The sequence below is a fragment of the Rousettus aegyptiacus genome, unplaced genomic scaffold, assembly GCF_014176215.1.
Source record: "Rousettus aegyptiacus isolate mRouAeg1 unplaced genomic scaffold, mRouAeg1.p scaffold_m13_p_10, whole genome shotgun sequence".
In the NCBI taxonomy this organism is placed as follows: domain Eukaryota; kingdom Metazoa; phylum Chordata; class Mammalia; order Chiroptera; family Pteropodidae; genus Rousettus; species Rousettus aegyptiacus.
In genome coordinates, this window is record NW_023416285.1 from 62,962,460 (window position 1) to 62,982,371 (window position 19,912).

The 19,912-nt window shown below is 36.1% G+C and overlaps 1 protein-coding gene across 11 annotated transcripts in view; it reads right to left on the minus strand.

The window, feature by feature from the left end:
* The window catches only part of CRACD (capping protein inhibiting regulator of actin dynamics), a 230,569-nt gene that overhangs the window by 74,895 nt on the left and 135,762 nt on the right, over positions 1-19,912 (minus strand). The window contains exon 1 of one of the 11 annotated variants that reach the window (XM_036227908.1): positions 17,488-17,561. The exons of the other annotated variants lie outside the window; for them this stretch is intronic. The gene's annotated coding sequence lies outside the window, so the exon portion shown is untranslated. Of the gene's footprint in view, positions 1-17,487; positions 17,562-19,912 lie in introns of those variants that run through there. 11 annotated transcript variants of the gene reach the window in all.

Sequence of the window (19,912 nt, forward strand, 5' to 3'; positions counted from 1 at the left end):
TTGTACCTAAGTTCCATTTTTTAAAATAATTTTTATAGGACATTACGTGCAAATAAATAAACGTTAGGTGCAAAAAACCAGATTAGTCATATTCTTCATTGGCTCATTCCTGACTATTCATGCAAAGATACTAAAGCATAACAATTGTTTTTTCTTTTTCTAACAAAAAGGAATTGCACTCTACAAATTACTCTGCAATTTGCCTTTTATTGCATAATATATCACATTATATATATCATATCCCTCTGGGTCATAGGTTTAGATTTAACTCATTTTTTCTAATAGTGGTACCATAATTTGTTCAACCTTTTCTCCCATTAATGGACTTCCAGGTTTTTGCAGTTTTTCCTTTTATATCACTACAAGCAATGCTAAAATAAACATTTTGGGTTGTGTATCTTCGGGCACTGATGCTTTTATTTCTATAACATAAATACCAAAGAATGGCATAGCTGGGCCAGTGTGTGCTAAATTTTAATGTACATTGCCAGATCACTTTCTAAAAGGGTTACAGCAATTCACATTGCCACCAGCAATGTGTGAGATTTTCCTGCATCCTGAACAGCAACATATTCTCATTCATTCTCCCTCTCTCCTCTTCTTCTCTCTGCCTCTCTGTCTCTCTTCCCACCTCCCTCCCTCTCATGGGAAGTTATCTCAATGTTATACACTTTTTATATATTTAGGATATAAAGCCACATGTCATATGTCACAAACATTTTTTTTGTTTGTTTGCCTTGACACTTTTTTTCATGGCATATTTTGTAGCACAAGCTTTAAATTTTATATAGTCAAATCTTTCAATCCTTTATGTTTACTAAGACCTTTGTTTTAAAAGTTGAATATATATTGTCAATGATTAGCATTTGTGGGTGAGGGAGGGGTGAAATAGACTCATCTGGACAGGACTGTCCTTTCAACATTGAGCACTTGAAGTATGACCTTCAATTAGACTGTATACTTGTGTGATTGTGAGTTCTAGACAAGTGGTTTGTCTGATATCTTTGTTCAAAATGAGCAATTCCAGTCCTCAAAGAACTCAGCTTCACTGATGGAGATGTGAGCTGGTATTTAATGAGTCTACAGCACTACAAAACATGCAAATCTATTTCTTTTTCCTCTAAGGGGAAAAAAAATCCTTGGAAATGATCTTTCCATAGACATTTTACAAAATGCGAGTTTCTAAGTTCTGTAATATTTCTTTTTTCCTAAACAGAATCCTTTTGTGGTTTATGCATATCTAGGCTGCTCTAGCTTTAGGTGTCTTATCTGTTTTTGATGAAAGCCTCGACTTGACAAATACCATAAGATTTACTGCTTTATGGCAATTGGTCAGATATGAGTTAATAAAAGCTTTTAGAATTTCCCTACTCCCAGTGTATCTGCTCAAGCTTATAATCTTGTGTTTTTATTTATGTAATAAAAGCAGGTGAGCCATTTAAATTATTTTAACCCACGATTTAAAGAGACCTTAAAAGTCTATTTTATCATAATATGCAAATGTCAGTGGATTGTTGAAAAACATGCTCTTAAACACAAGACTCTTCTCTGTGAGTAAGACTGGCCGGCAGAGCAGAGGGCTGCATGGGCTTAATTCCCTGTAAGTGCCCGCGGGTAAATCAGAGGGCTCCCTTGGCTCAAATACTGCCACTATGGTAACTTCTAAGGCTATATTTTCAGTCTTAAACTTCCACCTTGGTTCTAATTGTCCAAAAACTTTTTCACTTCAATCATGTCACATATAATTATGTTATATAAAAGCAAATTAATCAACATCTCTACCATTTCCCAATTTCTGTCAATGGTGCTTCTAGGACTTTAAACCTTTGCCCCTACCTTTCCTTCATCCTATCAAATGCTCCTGACCTTTTAACCATTGATTTAGTCTATAAATATTTTTGCACATCTGTATTTTTATTATGATAAAATATACATAACATAAAATTGACCCTTTTAAACCACTGCTAAGTGTAGAGTAAGTGGCATTGAGTACATTCACACTGCTATGCAACCATCATCACCATTAATTTCCAAAACCTTTTCATTATCTCAAATTGAAACTCTGTATCCATTAAACAATAATTCTCCATTCCTGCTTCTCCCCCCAGGCCCTAGCAACCACCATCTACTTTATCTTTATGAAATTTGACTATTCTAGGTATATCGTGTAAGTAGTCTCATACTCTGTTTGTCTTTGTAACTGGCTTCTTTCACTTAGCATAATGTTTTCAAGGTTCATCCATATTATACCGTGTGTCAGAATTTCCTTCTTTTTTATTATCTTTCAATTACAGTTGACATTCGATATTATTTTAGTTATAGGTATATGAAACAGTTGCTATACGTTTATATAATTTATGAAGTGGTCCCCCAATTAGTCTAGTACCCACCTGGCACTATACATAGTTATTAAAATATTATTGACTATATTTCCTATGCTGTACTTCACATTCCCATGACTGTTCTGTAACTAGCAGTTTGTACTTTTAAAACTGTTAATCTTTTTCACCCTACCCACTCCCATCTGGTAACCATCAAATTTTTGCAGTATCTATGAGTTTATTTGTTTTATCTTGCTCTTTAGATTCTACATGTAAGTGAGATCATATGATATTTGTCTTTCTCTAACTGATTTATTTTACTTAGGATAGTTTCCTCTAGGTCCATCTATGTTGTTGCAAATGGTAAGATTTCATTTTTTATGGCCAAGTAATATTCCATTGTATATATGTACTACATCTTTATCCAATCGTCTTTTTTTTGTTTGTCTTGATCTCTTTATTTTTTTTTAAATTTTAATTAGCTTCAAGTATACAGTACATTGGTTAGACATCTATAGTTAGTAAAATTATCCCGCCAATTGCTCCCTCCCTCCCTTGACCCTCCACCTAGCCAATGTATTAATGCTAATTGCATTCCTCATGCCGTGCTTCCCATCTCCGTGACCATCTGTCAGCTACTAATTTGTACTTCTTTCACCCTTCAGCCCATTCTAACAGCCCCCTAAACTCCCCTCCCCTCTGTCCATCACCAAATTGTCCACTATATTTGTGAGTCTGTTTTTGATTAGTTTGTTCTTTTTATTCCTTAGATTCCACATATAAGTGAAATCATAAAGTGTTTATCTTTCTCTGTCTGACCTAAATACCTTCTAGGTTCATCATGCCAATATCTTTTTCCATTCCCTTCCTTTCCATATGTAGAGGTCTTGTTTTCTCATCCTTTTATCCACTCCATCTCTTGGTTGGAGCATTTCATTCTTTTGCATTTGAGGTACTTATTGATAGGAATGTAGTTGTTACTATTCTTTATGTTTTTTCTTCTTAAAGAAGTCTCTCCAACATTTCCTGTAATTCTGGCTTGGTAGTGATAAATTCCTTTAGCTTATTTTTTTCTGGGAAGCTCTTTATCTGTTCTTCAACTCAAAATGACAGCTTTGCTGGATAAAGTAATCTTGGTTGTATCTCCTGGGTCTTCATTCTTCGGAATATTTTTTGCCAAGCCTTTCTGTCCTGCATTGTCTCTCTTGAGAAATCAGCTGCCAGTTGTACAGGTGTCCCTTATATGTAATTATTTGTTTTTCTCTTGCTGCTTTTAAGATTTTTTCTTTGTATTTAACCTTTGGCATTTTAATTATGTCTTGGTGTGGGCCTCTTTGGATCCCTGATTTTTGGAATTCTTTGAGCTTCCTGGGGTTTTATGTCCATTTCCTTCATGAGATTAGAGAAGTCTTCCATCATTACTTCTTCAAACAGCTGTTCAGTATCTTGATTTTCTTCACTTACGCCGATTAGACAAATATTTGGAGACTTAATAATGTCCCATATTCTCCTTAAATCATCTTTACAGTCTTGGCCTCTTTTTTCTTGCCATTCTGTTTGCATGTCCTGATAGGCTTTCCTGTCTTCTAGATAGGGCATGTGATCCTCTTCTTTATTCACGTTGTTTATTCCTTTGTTTATTCCATTTAATATACCTCTCATCTCAGATAATGTGTTCTCCATTTCAGACTGGTTCCCTCTTATAATCTCCATCTCCATTTTTATCTCATTGTTGGAGTTCTCTACACTTCCCAAAAGTTCATTGAGCATCTTTATAACCAGTGTTTTGAACTCTGCATCTGTTAGATTACTTGACTGCATTATATCTGGATCTCTATTCTGCTCTCTCATATGGTTTCTGCTTGTCTTCCCATTTTGGCTGCCTTTCCATGTCTGTTTCTATGTACTAAGCAAAGCTCCTAAGTCTCCAGGTCTTATTAGTGTGGATTTGTGAAGTAGGTGTCAGTCCAGTGGCACAGTCCTGAGAGGGATTCAGCTGCAGGCCAGATTTAGCCCAAGCCTCTACCCTTCTGGGGCCACCTGTCAAGATTCAGCAAGCAATTCAGATGCTGTGCTTATAGTTGCCTCAAAAGGCCACACCAGAAACCGAGGCCAGTTGCCTCCAGTGTGAGTCTAGGTTGCTCAGCAAGGAACACCTGACTCACTGAGGATACACCTGGATGTGGCTTGGGTGGGGTCCGAGTTGGGGGAGGTGGGGTTTCAGGAATCCTCTCTCTGGAGGAACCTCTGTTATCCAGTTTGATGACGTCATGGCTATGGCAATGCTGTGTCCAGCACATTGGTAGTAGGGAGGGCTCAATAGGGAACAATAGATACCGCCAGCACTTCTGTACTGAGTCTCCCCTTTACTCTCACTCCCGGTAAGTCCCTGGTACCCCCTGCGTGTAGCTGACTTGGCACTGGTACTCAGAGTGAGCAGGTCCATCACCGCAAAAATCTACTCACGGACACGGCCCCTTTAAGAGGCTTCTGCCGCTGCTGCAGCCTCCGTCTCAGCCCTTTGCTCAGGACAGGGTTGCCCCGCATCCTCGAGTCGTCCTACATTCTGCTACATTCTACCGTTGCAGAATGCTTTCTTGGATTTCTTCCTAGTTGTATGGCTTATTCATCTAGATCCCAGGCAATTTTTCCTTGCTGCTGTTCCTTGTTTCTGTCACAACTTTGATTTGGTCACCAGAGGGATGAACAGAGCCTCTATCATCTACGCCATTTTTTTTTCTCCTAGCCAATCATCTTTTGATAGGGATTTAGATTGCTTCCATGTCTTGGCTATTGTAAATAGCACTGCGAAGAACATAGGAGTGCATATATCTTTTCGAATTAGTGTTTAAGACTTTTTTGGATAAATACCCAGAAGTGAAATTGCTGAGTCATAAGGTAGTTCTATTTTTAACTTTTTGAGAAATCTCCTTTTTATAGTGGCTACACCAATTTGCAATCTCACCAACAGTGCACAAGGGTTACCTCTTCTCCACATCTTCGCCAATACTTGTTTTTGGATTTACTGAAAATAACCATCCTGACAGGTGTGAGGTGATATCTCATTATGGTTTTAATCTGTCTTTCTGATGATTAGTGATGTTGAGCATCTTTTCAGAATTTCCTTCCTTTTAAAAACTAAATAATATACTATGGTATGTATAAACCACATTTTATTGGTCCATTCATCTATCAATAGACATTTGGATTGTGTCTACCTTTTGGCTACTGTGAATCATGCTGTTATGAACATGAGTGTACAAATACCTATTTATGCTTTTATTTCTTGTGGGTGTATATCCAGAAGTGGAATTGCTGGATTGTATGATAATTCTATTTTTAATTCTGGATGAATTGCCATACCATATCCCATAACAGCTGCATCATTTTACATAGCCACTGGCAATGCACATGGATTCAAATTTCTCTACATCCTCACCAACACTTATTATTTTTTTGTAACAGCTATCGTAATGGGTATGAAGTAGTATTTCACTTGTTTTGATTCTTTTAATTTGCATTTCCATAATGACTACTGACATTGAGCATCTTTTCATGTGCTTACTGGCCATTTATATATATTTTTGGAGAAATGTCTATTTAAATATTTTTTTAATCAGGTTTCTGTTGTAGTTCTTTATATATTTTGGATATCAATCCCTTATCAGATATATGACATACAAAATATTTTCTCCCTTCCTATTGGTTACCTTTTTACTCAATAGTATACTTTGTTGCATAAAAGTTTATAATTTTGATGAAGTCCTATATATCTAATTTTTTCTTTTGTTGCCTGTGCTTTTGGTGTCATATCCAAGAAAGCATTGCCAAATCCAATATCATGAAACTTTTTACCTATATTTTCTTCTAAGTTTTATAGTTTTAACTCTCATATTTAGGCCTTTGGTCCATTTTGAGTTAATTTTTATATATGATGTGAGGTAAGGGCTTTTTTTTTTTTTTTTTTTTTTTGCATGTGGATATTCTGTTTTCCCAGAACCATTAGTTGAAAAAACTATCATTTCCCCACTAAATGGTCTTGGTACTCCTGTTATAAATCATTTGACCATATGTACAAAGGTTTATTTCTGGGCCCTCTATTCTATTCCATTGGTCTATATGTCTGTCTTTATGATTACCATAACTCTGTAGTGAGGGGTTTTCCAGTTTTATTGAGAAATAATTGACATAAGTCACTGTATAAGTTTAAGATAGATAACATGATGATTTGATTTACATATATTGTAAAATGATTACCACAATAGGTTTAGTTAACATCCATCATCTCATACAGATACAATAAAAGAGAATAAAATTCTCCTTGTGATGAGAACTCTTAGGACCTACTCTCTTGAAAAGTTTCTATTGTATCATACAGCAGTGCTAACTACAGCCATCGGGTTGTACATTACATCCCTGGTACTTATTTTCCTTAGAATTCAAAGTTTATGCCTTTGGACCACCTTTCTCCAATTCCCTTTCCCTGCAGTAAGTTTTGAAATCAGGAAATGTGAGACTTCCGACTTTGTCCTTTTTCAAAATTGTTTTGGCTACTCAGAGTCTCTTGAGAGTCCACATGAATTTTAGATGGATTTTTCTACTTCTACCAGAACAGCTGTTAGGATTTCACATCTACTTAAGACAGCGTATCTGTATTTATTCCTTTCTTTCCACTTTCACTAGTCACCTTATAAATGTTACAACTGTCATCTTGCTGGTACAATAGGTCCTTGAATAATGTCATTTCATGATAATGTTGATGGGATGCCATCGAAACTTAATTCTTGTTTATATCAATTAGCTTATGGTAAGAGCGGTTTCGTTATATGCCATTTCACTTAAAGTTGCAGAACCTATTGACGGCATTAAGTGAGGACTTACTATCTTCCTCTCACAAACTCTCCACACTTTAACACATTGTATACACTACTATAAGATTAATACATCATATTTATTATATTACTCACTGGATTGAAGACCTACAGTGCTTCCTAGTGTCTGACTAATCATGTCCATGTATCTCTGCTTGGTGTTTAAGACCCTTTATCACTTGCCCTTAATCTACTTATAATTATTATTTTCTACCACTTCCTGGTACCAAACCTTGGCTCTAGCCATTGTGCTTTTCTTCTCTCATGTTCTCCTATCATCCGAAGTAACCTCACTGCCCCTCTTCATGCTTTTACATAACTTGACCTATAAGCCTATTTGTAGTCCTATTCTATTAAATCTTCAGTGAGACACTATGTCACCATAATCGCTTCTTCTTCCCCCCACCCCACTATTTTTCCTTCTTACAAGAATATTTTTATTGTTGCAAACTGAGTTTGAAATTGTTGGAATTACCACAAAAAAAAAGTGTACAAAAAAGTTCATAGCAACATTATAGATAGTAGTTTAAAAGCAGAAACAATCCAAATGTCCATCAACTGATGAATGACTAAACAAAATATGGTGCTATCCATACAATACAATATCATTCAGCCATAAAAAGGAATGAGGTACTTATTCATGCTACAACATGAATGAACCTCGAAAACATCATGGTAAGTGAAAGAATACAGTGATAAAAGGCACATATAGTATGATACCATGTAAGTGACATTATGGAAAACACAAAACTAGGACAGGAAATAGATCTGTGGTTGCCAGGGGCTATCAGTAGGAGAGGAATGAGGAGTGATTGCTAATAGGTACTGATTTGTTTTTTGGGTGATGAAAATGTTCTAAAATTAGATAGTGGTGATGATTGTATGACACTTTTTTAAAGGTTCATAGCTTTAAAAAATAATTTTTTTTAATAACAGTCGACATACAATATTGTATGTTTCAGGTGTACAACATAGTGATTAGATTTATGTAACTTACCAAGTGATCACTGATAAATCTAGTACCCAAATAATACCATACATAGTTATTAAAGTATTCCTTATGATGTACTTTATATCCCCTTTTTTATAACTACCAATTTGTACTTTTTAATCCCTTCCCCTTTCTCCCTATCTTCCCAACCCCCCTCCCACTTGGCAACAATCAAATGTTCTCTAGATCTATATGAAACTTTGAATATATTAAAAAAATATCTTGTACACTTTAAAAAATTGAACTTTATAATATGTGAATTGTATCTCAATAAAACATAAAAATTATGGAATCTACAAGTAAGCTATTTGAACTACTAATTGAGTCTAGCATTGCAGAATACAAGATCAACATGTAAAAATCAATTGTATTTCTATGTAATAGTGATAAACAATTGGAAATTAAAATTATGAAAACAATACCATTTGTAAAATATAACATACTTAGGATAAATCTAACAAAAGATGCGAAAGACCTGTACACTGAAAAACTAAAAAACACTGATGAGAGAAATTAAAGATGACCTAAATAATTAGAACTATATTCCATATACACAAATTGGAAAATTTAGTTTTGTTGTCAATTCTTCCACAAATTCACCTATAGATTCAACACCACCCCAATCTTATTCTCATCAGGCTTTTTTTGTTGAAATCAACTGATTCTCAAATTCATACAGAATTGTGAAGGATGTAGAGTTGCTAAAGCAACTTTTTAAAAGATGAACAAAATTAGAGAAATAATACTGCTTGATTTCCAGGCTTATAAAGGTGCAGTAATCAAGACAGTGCAGTATTGGCATAAAGATAAACAAATAGACAAAAGAAAAAAGAAATTAGATAAACAGAATATAGAGTCCAGCGTATATATATGAGAGATGGGGGGCTGATTTCTGACAAAAGTATAAAGGCAATTTAGTGAAGAAATGTTAGCCTTTTTGACAAATGATGCTTGAAAAATTAGATATTCATATGCAAAAAATGAACTTTGATCAACGTCTCGTGCCATATACACAAATGAACTTAAAATGGAACAGTGACTTAACTATAAAACCTAAAACTATAAACTTCTAGAAGAAATCATAGGAGAAAACCTTTGAGAACTTGGATTAGACAAAGATGTCTTTAGACACAACACCGAAAGCATGATCTATCAGAGAACACCTTGATAAAATGAACTTCATCAAAGTTAAAAATTGTTCTTCAAAAGATCTTGTTACAAGACATTTTAAAATAAGACACAGAATGGGAGAAAATAGGTCTAAATCACATATCTGATAAAAGATTTGTGTCTAAAATACATAACAAAATTCTTGCAATAAAATGAATCACCCAATTAAAATATGGGAAAAGAATTAAACTTTTTTACAAAAGTAGATATACAAATTGTAACTGAGCACATGAAAAGATGTTCAACAAAATTAGTTATAAGAGAAATGCATATTTTAAGCCATAGTGAAGTACAACTACAAACTTATATGTTACCTAAAATTAAAAAGACTCCAGTTGTTGGCAAGTACGTGGAGGAACTAGAACTCATATTTCTAGTGGAAATGCAACTTTGGGAAACACTTTGGCAGTTTCTTAAAAATTAAGTATACAACTACCATATGATCAGCCATGTCACTCCTTGGAACTTCTCCAAGAGAAATGAAAGACTTTAACAGAATATTTGTTCATAGCAGCCCCAAAAGAGAAACAGCCCAAATGTCCATCAATAGGTGAATGAACAAACTTTGATATATCCATACAATGGAATACTACTTGGCAACAAAAAGGAATGAACTAATAACACATACTCTAACATGAATCTGTGAGTTATTTAAAATAATTATGCTGAGTTAAAGAAGCCAGGCAAGGAGAACAAACATACCACGTGATTCTATGATATAAAATTCTAGAAAATGTAAACTAATATATTGCGATGGAGTGTAGAATAGTGGTTGCCTGGGGGTCGGGGTGGGAGGGGCGGGAATATGAATGGGGAAGGGTAGGAAGGATTACATTTGTCCCTACTGTTCAAGAGTTGGGTTACTTTTCATTTTTCTCCATTTTTATTTATAGCTTATCATTAATGAAATACCATTATTCACTAATATTTTTTCTACATCCTTAAGCATTTCTTAACGGTGCATAGTATATATTCAATGAGTGTTCTTTAGTAAATTAGTCACTGGAGGAGCAATTTCATAGTTGCTTGAATGTAATGTCTGAAAAACTAAATTGCTGGGTCAAAGCATAGCCAGATTTTAACACTTTTTATAAACGGGCAAATTTTACTCCGGAAACTGTAGGTAGGTTCAGAAAGGCCAGAAATCATTGTTCCGTTACTGATGATCCATTGCTCTGGCTTATGACCCCATCTCCTGACCATTCTTACTGTATCTATTTGTGATGCTGATAGACACTCTTGTGTCTTGAATTTTCTACTACTTGTGCATTGTGTCTAGCTATGGTTATTCCCTAACGCTCATGTTCATATTAAATGTTAAAGCAGAAAAAAAAATGAGTTCTTTATACAATAGTCAGTAAAAGCAGTTACATAATAACTTATCTGAGCATAAGTAGCAGATTTTTTGAGTTAACAAAAGTATTTCCTTGACATTATGCTTACCCCGTTTAGTATTCTCTTGTGGTGAAAGAGGCAAGGTTTCTCTAAGGTCTCTTTTACAAAGGCACTAATCCCACTGATGAAGGTTCCACATTCATGATCTAAGCACCTCCCAAAGGCCTCACCTCCTAAAACAACCACACTGGGCATCAGGATTTCAACATATAGATTTGGGGAGGAGAGACACACTTTCAGACCGTAGCAGTCTTGTCTAGTTTAGTTCAGCAAATCATCAAATATTTAGGATTTGCCTCCTATAGGCCAGTCATAATCTTATTCGGAGATAATTAAGACATGGTTTCTGCCCTATGAAACATAAGATTCCAACCTTGATAGAAAGCCCAATGTTGTCATATAAAATTGTGTGTGGATAAAAAGGCCCTTATAGCTTCACATTTTGCTCATTTGATGCTATCTGAAAAAGCCATACTGATTTCAGGACTCCATTCGTACATCTGTTATATTTTCTAATGACATTGAGCAATGTCTAAATAGATAAGAAGAAAAGTTTATGAGCAGTCAGAATATTTGCTTTCCACAATCAGTATTTTGCCTTACAACAAGAGCTTTAAGATGCGGTTTCCAAGAATAAGTATTAGCTAAAAATAGGGGCTCCTTTGTTTTATACAGTCACACCTCAAAGAATCACTTTACAACAACTAATGTTCTGATCTTGAATTACTTCCTAAAGGTTCAAGAGGACATTAGTAAACTTCAACATGATGCTTCCATGCACTAATCCAAAATGCCCACCTCTGTTTCATAATGATGAGCTAAAAGAAAGTCCTAAATATTTCTACCTAATAAAGCGTGGTAAGTCCAGCTCTAAGATTGTCTTTCATTAAGAAGAATTTAACTATGCCAAGACTCAAAATCAAATATAATACAAAGAATATGGGGTACCTGGGAAAGAGAAGGAAAGAGAGAGGAGAGAAATAAATAAAAGGGGTAAGAAGAAAGGATTCAGGAAGACAGAGAGAAATGGAGGCAAGAGAAAAGAAAATCAAGAATAGATAAAGAAGAATATTCAATCAAGATGTCTTTATTAAAAAAATTATAATGCTGACAAAAGATCATCAATAAAAAGCTATTTACCTAATTTCCTTATAAGAAAAGGGTGTGAAGAGCCTAACTTTAGACTGAGGGGCATAGCCTAAGGCTTGTATCCTCTGACTCACAAACCTTTCTAGAGCTCATACCAATTCATCACCCCTGGCTCCCAGCTCCAGAGCAAAGGCAGCAGGTATGTCACCTGCCACCAGGTAGTGTTGGAAATGCTGGATTTAAGCCAAAAGCAACCATGTGGTAAAACAGTACTAGCAACTGAGGATAAAACAGGTTTGAACCTGGATTAAGTAAATGGAAGGTTTAGCCAACACAATAGAGAGGATTTTGATGAATAAAAGACTGGAATAGAGTAGGTTAAACCATCACTATTTACAGATGATGTGGTGAAAAACCCAAGAAAGTCAATGAAAAACTACTAAAGAAGAAGAGAATTTAGCAAGTCTGATGGAGTATGAATTAATGGCTTTATAAACAATAAAGAGAAGATGTTATTAAAACCTCAATTATAATAACAGCCAAAATATTAAAACATCTAGGAATGAACTTAATAGGAATATGCAGGAAAAATGAAGAAAACCTGAAAATACTTTCAAAGGACAGGCAAGTGACCAAATGGAAAGGCATGCCATGCATGGTCTTGAATAGGAAAACCTGACATTACGAAAGCGTCATTCTACTTAACCTAAAAGTCGAATACCAATTCCAATAAAAAGGAATATTGACGAAAGCTCTGGGAAAAAAAAAAAGAGTAATATGGGAAAACTAGCCCTACTAGGTATTAAAAAGTTTTATAGATCTACAATAATTAAAACAGTATAAAACTATTGTGTGAATACAGGTAGATAAACAGAACAGAATAGAAAGCCCAGAAAATAGACCAAGTTACATTAGAGAATTTAATATATGATAAAAACGGCATCTTAAATTAGTGAAGAAGATAGACCACTCAATATATGTTGTTAGGATAACTGGATAGCCAGTTAGAAGATAAATTTGAAACTCTATTCATACCATACACAAAGATAAACTTCAAGTGGAGCAGAGATTAAAATGTTAAATATGAAACCATTAAAATACTAGAAGCTACAAAAAAATGAGACAATCTGTCATTATCTGCCCCCTGATGGAAGACACACCACTTATGAGGTAATCTTGGGAAAAAAAATCTAACCTAAACGTGATAGCACCTTGCTCCAACTACAAATTTACAGAAAATATAGAGGACAGAGGAATACAGAAACTACACTGCAGGAATGCAGTTAGCAAAACCCAGTCTGTGGGAGGCTCTACAGGACACTCGTGGTGCAATACTCCAGTGAAAAAGGAAGAACGGTATGTCTGGCAAACATATCTGTTTTAAGGGTAGATTAATATTTTATTGTATATTCATTTAAAAAAATTACAGAGATTCACATAAAACCAAAAACAGTGCTATCTTGGGGAGGGAGAAATTGGCATGAGAAATAAAGTAGGAAGAAAAGTTCACTTTATACTTCTTAAACTTCTGAAGTTTTGACCTATGGAAATTTGTTACCTATTTAAAATTTAAATGCAAGAATCAATGAACTTAAAGAAATAAAAGCAGCAGGTCTTAATCTTGTAATAACTATGATGAACGCTTCTGAGTAGAAGTTACTGAAGAGGTTAACGGCAGGCGAAGAATAATGAGCACTTGAACTAAGGTAACGTGTCTTGCTTTTTTCACTGGAGTATTGCAATAGTTTCCAAATTTATTTTCCTGACTGCAGTCTGGTACCTTCCAATACATACTTCATGTAGCTGTTGTGATACTTCCTAAAATGCAGAGCTAATCATGTTTAAAAAGTTTGGGGGGGTTTCCTCAAAAAATTAAAAATAGAACTACCATATGATCCAGAAATTCCACTTCTGGACTTGAGATCAAAATTCCACTTCTGAAGAAAATGAAAGCATTAACCCATAAAGGTATCTACACCCTTGTGTTCACTGCAGCATTGTTTACCATAGGCAAGATGCAAAAACAACCTAAGCATCTAACGATGGATGAATTGATAAAAAAAAAAAATGTGGTGTACACATATAATGGAATATTATTCAGTCATAAAAAATAAAAATTTTGCCATTTGCAACAAAATAGATCTTAAAGGCATTATGCTAAGTGAAATAAATCAGACAGAGAAAGACAAATATCGTATGATCTCACTTATATGTGGAATCTAAACAAACAAAATACGGAGCTCATGGATACAGAGAACTGGTGGTGGCCAGAGGCAGGGGGTGGGGGAATAAGTGACATGGGTGAAGCGGGTCAAAGGTACAAATTTCTAGTTATAAAATAAATAAGTCATGGGGATATAATGTATAGCATAGTGACTATAGTTAATAATACGGAATTGCGAATTAGAAAGTTGCTATGAGAATAGATCTTAAAAGTTATCACAAGAAAAAAATTTGTAACTATGTATGATGATACATATTAACTAGACTTACTATGGTGGTCATTTCACAGTATATACAAATATTGAATATATCATTATGTTGTAAGCCAAAAACTAATATGTCAATTATTCCTCAATTAAAAAAATTCAAAAACTATCTCTTTCAGCGTCTTTTTCTTACCTAAGGGATCAAAATCAACTCCCTAGCATGGCACAACCTTCACTATCTTTCATAATCTAGCCTTAACCTACCCTTTTTCTGAGGGTTTGTCCTGTCACTCTTCACTACAAATCCTAACCTCCCCTCTCCGTACACTGAATTACTGGCTGGATTTCGAACATATCAAACACTTTCTTCTTTGTCCATGGTTCTCTCTCTGCTGGAACTTCCTTTCACTTTTCTAGCGAGTGAGCTTTTACTTTCTTCCAATCTTTTAAGACCCAACTAAAATGCTACATCCTTCAGGAAGCTGGCCTCCACTTCACCTAAGCAGAACTTCCAGGGACTATACTCCTCTAGTAGGACTGATTGTCCTCTTCCGCTAGGCTCACAGAGTCCTTTGTTCAAAGCTATACAATATAGTGCACGTCACAGCAGGCCTTGACAATTATTGTTCTAGTCAGTATTTAATAAATGAATAATCATGCCTTATGGCAAACCCAACTCCCTCTCCAAAGGTCTTAAGTTCAAAGAAAAGGATTCCTAAATTAAAAAAACAAAAAAGTATCAAAAGCCAGGATTGCAAAACGAATTACTAGTCCACTGAAATAAATTCATTGGCTTGTCTTCATTCCAGATGGCCCTTGAAATGAACATCCTGTACATCAAGAGCTGCAGCCAGGCTTGTGTCCTTCTACAGTTTCCAGCAGGCTATCAGACTCCTCCAAATAAGAGCAAGTTTCCCTTAGGCATATTTCAACTAAAACTCCACCATCTGTTTCTTAGGGAGCTCAGTGAAGCTCAAAGAGCTTGTTTCTAAAGAGCCAAGAGCTGGTCATAAGAACAGAAACTAGACATCACAAGTGCTCCCAATTAGATCCCTGCGCTAATCTAGAAAGCAAAGTAAGCCTGCAATCTTATTTTTACTTGCATATCTAGATTTGCGCTAATAGGGAAAGTAAAAATTTGGCTGCAGAAATACACTTGAGTGGTGGTAAAGATACAGGTGTGGCTGCGGATCAAAGTGCTGGAGCGGAGGGGTCCCCACCCCTTCACCAGTAGCTGTCTACTATCCCTACAGGTAGGTTTCTGAGCACTTTTACTCCTTTTCTTTCTTTCACTCAAATATATTCCTTTGGTCTCTTTTCTGATATTTCTTATAACCAAATTTCCTTAGTTTCCTTATTTTACCTCTCTGCAATGTTATCATATCATAAGCCTCAATGCACTGAATAATCACTTATATTTTCAGATTATGTTGAATATCTTACCCAATACCTTCTAAGACTTCACTGAACACATATATTTGCGCACTGACCAACATTTACTATCTATCTGCCTCTTCTCATGTAGTAGTAACCCTGAAATCACAGGACTTTAATCTGGAAGCTAGCTGAGAGATCACCCAATGACCCAAAGCCCACACTGTACAATTAGCAAACAGAAATGTGAATTTACTTGTCCAAGATCAACTCAGTTAACTGCAGAACCTTGACCAGGCTGTTCTCCTAAAATCTAGTTCATTATTATTTCAATCACATCAAACAATCCTCATCCCCTCTATTTTATTTCCTTCATCTTCGATATTACTTTCAAAGTTCTGTTTTATAACCAACTGTAGTCTAAATCATTAGAATCCTCAAATGAAGGAGTTTCCTGATACCAGGAGTATTTTCTTGAATTATATTCAAACTCCTTCTTGAAATGGGGAGTAGAAGTGGGAGGGAAGAGAACTGGGGTTGTGGGAAGACTCATGTTATTCATCTTCAATTAGATGAATTCATCTTTAATTCATCTACCAGTTAATAGTTCGGAGGTGACCTGCCAAGATCTATTCTTTCACAGTGTCTTCAGTAAGTTATATTCGGGGTAGTGAAGGTCAAAGGTACATCAGGCTCTCCCAGAAGTACTTGGTCAAATATGAGGAAAAGTGGTAGATTTAATTGCTCGGTGTTACAGCTCCAAATAAATGAAAAGAACAATATTATTATAAAATAAATAATTCTTGTGAATCTCTTCCTGAAATCACCCCTTTTAGGACACAAATTATTTGCAGCCACTATAGAAGAAAATTCCTGCACATTCAAGTAGACATCTGTTATGGGTTGAATCGTGTCCCTCCAAAAAAGATGTGGAGTCCTAACCCCCGGCACCCTAGAATGTGACCTTATTTGAAGACAGACACTTTACAGAATTCATTAAGTTAAAATGAGGTCATTAGGGTAGCCCTTAATCCAATATGACTGATGTCCTTATCGAAAAGGGAAACTTGGACAAAGACATACACAAAGGGAAGATAAGGTAAAGACACAGGGAGAACATCATGTACAAGCCCATGAACACCTCAGGTTACCAGAAGCTAGGAAGGATGAAACAGATTCTCCCTTATAGCACTCAGAAGGAATCAACCCTGCCAATATCTTGATTTTTAACTTCTAGCCTCCGGAACTGTGAGACAATCAATTTCTATTGTTTAAGCCATTCAGTCTGTGGTACCCTGTTATGGCAGCGCTAGCAAACTAATACATCTAATGACCAAATGGTCTCCAATAACCCACAGTTGATGCCAGCAGGCATCAATTTCAGGTTAACAGAGAGGGACTATCTCTGAATGTTAACAGAAGGTATATAACTTATTGCAGAAAAAAAAAAATCCAAGAGTTTTTCCATTTCAGAATAATTGACACATTTATGCAAAAGCCAATACCACACTGCCACTTTTGCCAAACCATCCATGGTACAGAAAGTGGGCATGCCCCTCCCCCACACAAATATATCCCATATTTGGCCTTGAATAAATCGGAAGTTCCCACAGTTACTGGGACTATGATCCCAATAATTCTAGTCAGTTTAGCAGATGAGATTGGAACAGCTGCATCTTCAATACACTTCATTGTCTTAAAAAGATGCTCGGAATGAATTACAATTAAATTACAGAGCTGTCAAAAAAGGTTGTAATTATAGCATTTATTCACCACATTTACAAGGCCAGACATACACACAAAAAACTAAAAGCTGAAGGAAAAAAACCCCACTTCATATTACTTACCTCAGCAGGAAATCTGGTTGAGGGAAGAACAGGAGTTAGTTATCATGCAAACAGCCCATTTACTTAAAACACACACACACACACACACACACACACACACACACACACACACACACACACACACACACAAAACAACGATGCTGTGTTTCCAGAGGGTCTTCTGTTCCTGATCCGAGCACTTAAAGATATCATCTGGTGGCGACTCATCTTTCTTTTACAATTGGAAAAAGGAGGGCCAGCAAGGTGGCCATGACTCACCCACAGTTACAGACAAGCAAGGGAGGGGCTGGGACCTGAACCAAGAGCAAAGGTGACTCCTGCCAGTGGCTGAACAAGGAAAGCAAAATCAGGACAGCCAGATATGGCCCCTGTGCTCTCATCTAGAGGATATTAATTTATCCAGAAATTATTTATCATTCAGCTCTTAAAGAGGCCTGAAAATTGTCCTTCACTTCTCCTGCCAAAACAACCAAGGTAAAAAGAGAGGAAGAAAATCCTCAACTGACATTCATCCTAGTCAATTCTGCTACTAATCAATAAGGCATTCAAAACCACCGGAAGAATGGTACAATTCACTTAGTCACCATCTACCTCAGCGTCTGAAAGATAAATTGAGTATAGTAATGCTTATGCGGTGAGCAACCTCCTCGGCGGGAAGTGGGGAGCTAACTAGATCATCATGTATGGTTTCAATCCAGCAATCAACAAATATTGATGGTGACTTCTCTTTGTGTAAGACGTGCTTGAGAGTGTCAAGGACACAAACAGATGTCACATATAGACTTGTTTCCCGAGAGCTCATAATTAAAGAGATAAGACACAAGGAAAGATAAAGCCAAACAAGACAGTACACATACAGTATTTTAAACAATTCAGTCGTTATAAACCATTTTGGAGCAAAGAGGAAATTAGCTGTCTTTCCAATCTGTTCCTCACCCTTTCTTCCCTGAATATGATCACATAATGGTGGCTTTCTTAGTGCCTTCAGGTTTTCCTGAGTGTTCTAAAAATTTATTTTAGCTGATCATGCAATTAAACCTCCCTTTCTGCTGCGTTACATGCTGTGGAGTAGGTTCCAACTCTCGGCAACTCTGAATGTGATGTCCACAATGGCCTGTCCTCAACAGCCCAGCTCGTCTCCTGTAACTTTTGCCTGTAATTTCTTTTATGGAGTCTATCCATCTTCTATTTGGTCTTCTACTCTTGCTGTGGCCTTCTTTTTTTCCCTAGCATTATTATCTTTTCCAAAGAACCCACGACTTGTCTGAAGTAGGACAGCTTCAGTTTTGTCATTTTTGCCTCCAGAGATGTTTCAGGCTTAATTTGCTTTAGGAACCACTTGTTCATCTTTCCAGCAGTCCAGAGTATCCAACATCATATTTTGAATGAATCTATGTTTTTCCTATCAGCCTTCTTCATTGTCCAACTTTCACATCTGTACATAATAATTGAAAATACAAAGGTGTGGATGATCTTAGCCTTGGTCTCTAATGACACATCTTTGCTCTTGGTGATCTTTCCTCATCCTTCCATTGCTGCCCTTCCAAGTCTCAGGTGCCTCTTGATTTTTTGGCTGCAGTCCCCATTTGAAGTGATGACGGACCCAAGGTAAGCAAACATCCTTTAACAATTCCGATGTTTCACTGTCTATGTGAAAGTTGTGTATTTCTCCTGTAGTCATGATTTTTGTGTTCTTGATGTTCAAAGGCAGTCCTGTTTTGGCACTTTCTTCTTTCACTTTCATCAGAACTTGTTTCAAATCATGGCTACTTTCTGCCAATAAGATGATGCCACCTGCATACCTTAAGTTATGGATATTCTACCAACTTTCACTCCTCCCTCCTCTAGACAGTTTTTGTATGATTTAAACAAAGAAGGAGATAATATGCACCCTTGTCTGATGCCTTTGTCTGTAGAAAACCATTCTGTCTTTCCATATTCTGTCCTGAGTGGCTTCCTGTCCACAAGACAGGTTGCACACATCAGGGCAATCAAATGCTCTTTCAGAGCTTTTCACGATCAATGCAGTCAAAGGCTTTACTATAGTGTATAAACACAAACTGAACTTCTGAAATTGTTTAGCGTTTCCATTAAATGTAAATCTCCCACCCATCTCCTAACTTAAACCCTTGTTTGGTGGCTGCAGAATGAATCATTGGGGAAAAAAGAAAACATCTCCAACAGTGAGGCCAATGATAAAATCTATGACTTTATAGAAGTTGTTCTCTGAAATCAGATTAAGGATAGCAAATACATGGTGTCATTATCCCATTCTGTGTCCAGGGCAGGTATCACTTATTGCTCATGTAATTATTTTTCTGCTCAGTAACAGTACAGCTCGACAATCCTTCTTAACACGGTACCACAGGCAGCTGCTGGCGAATGGTCACAATCTACTTATGATAACAAATCATTTGCAATTAAA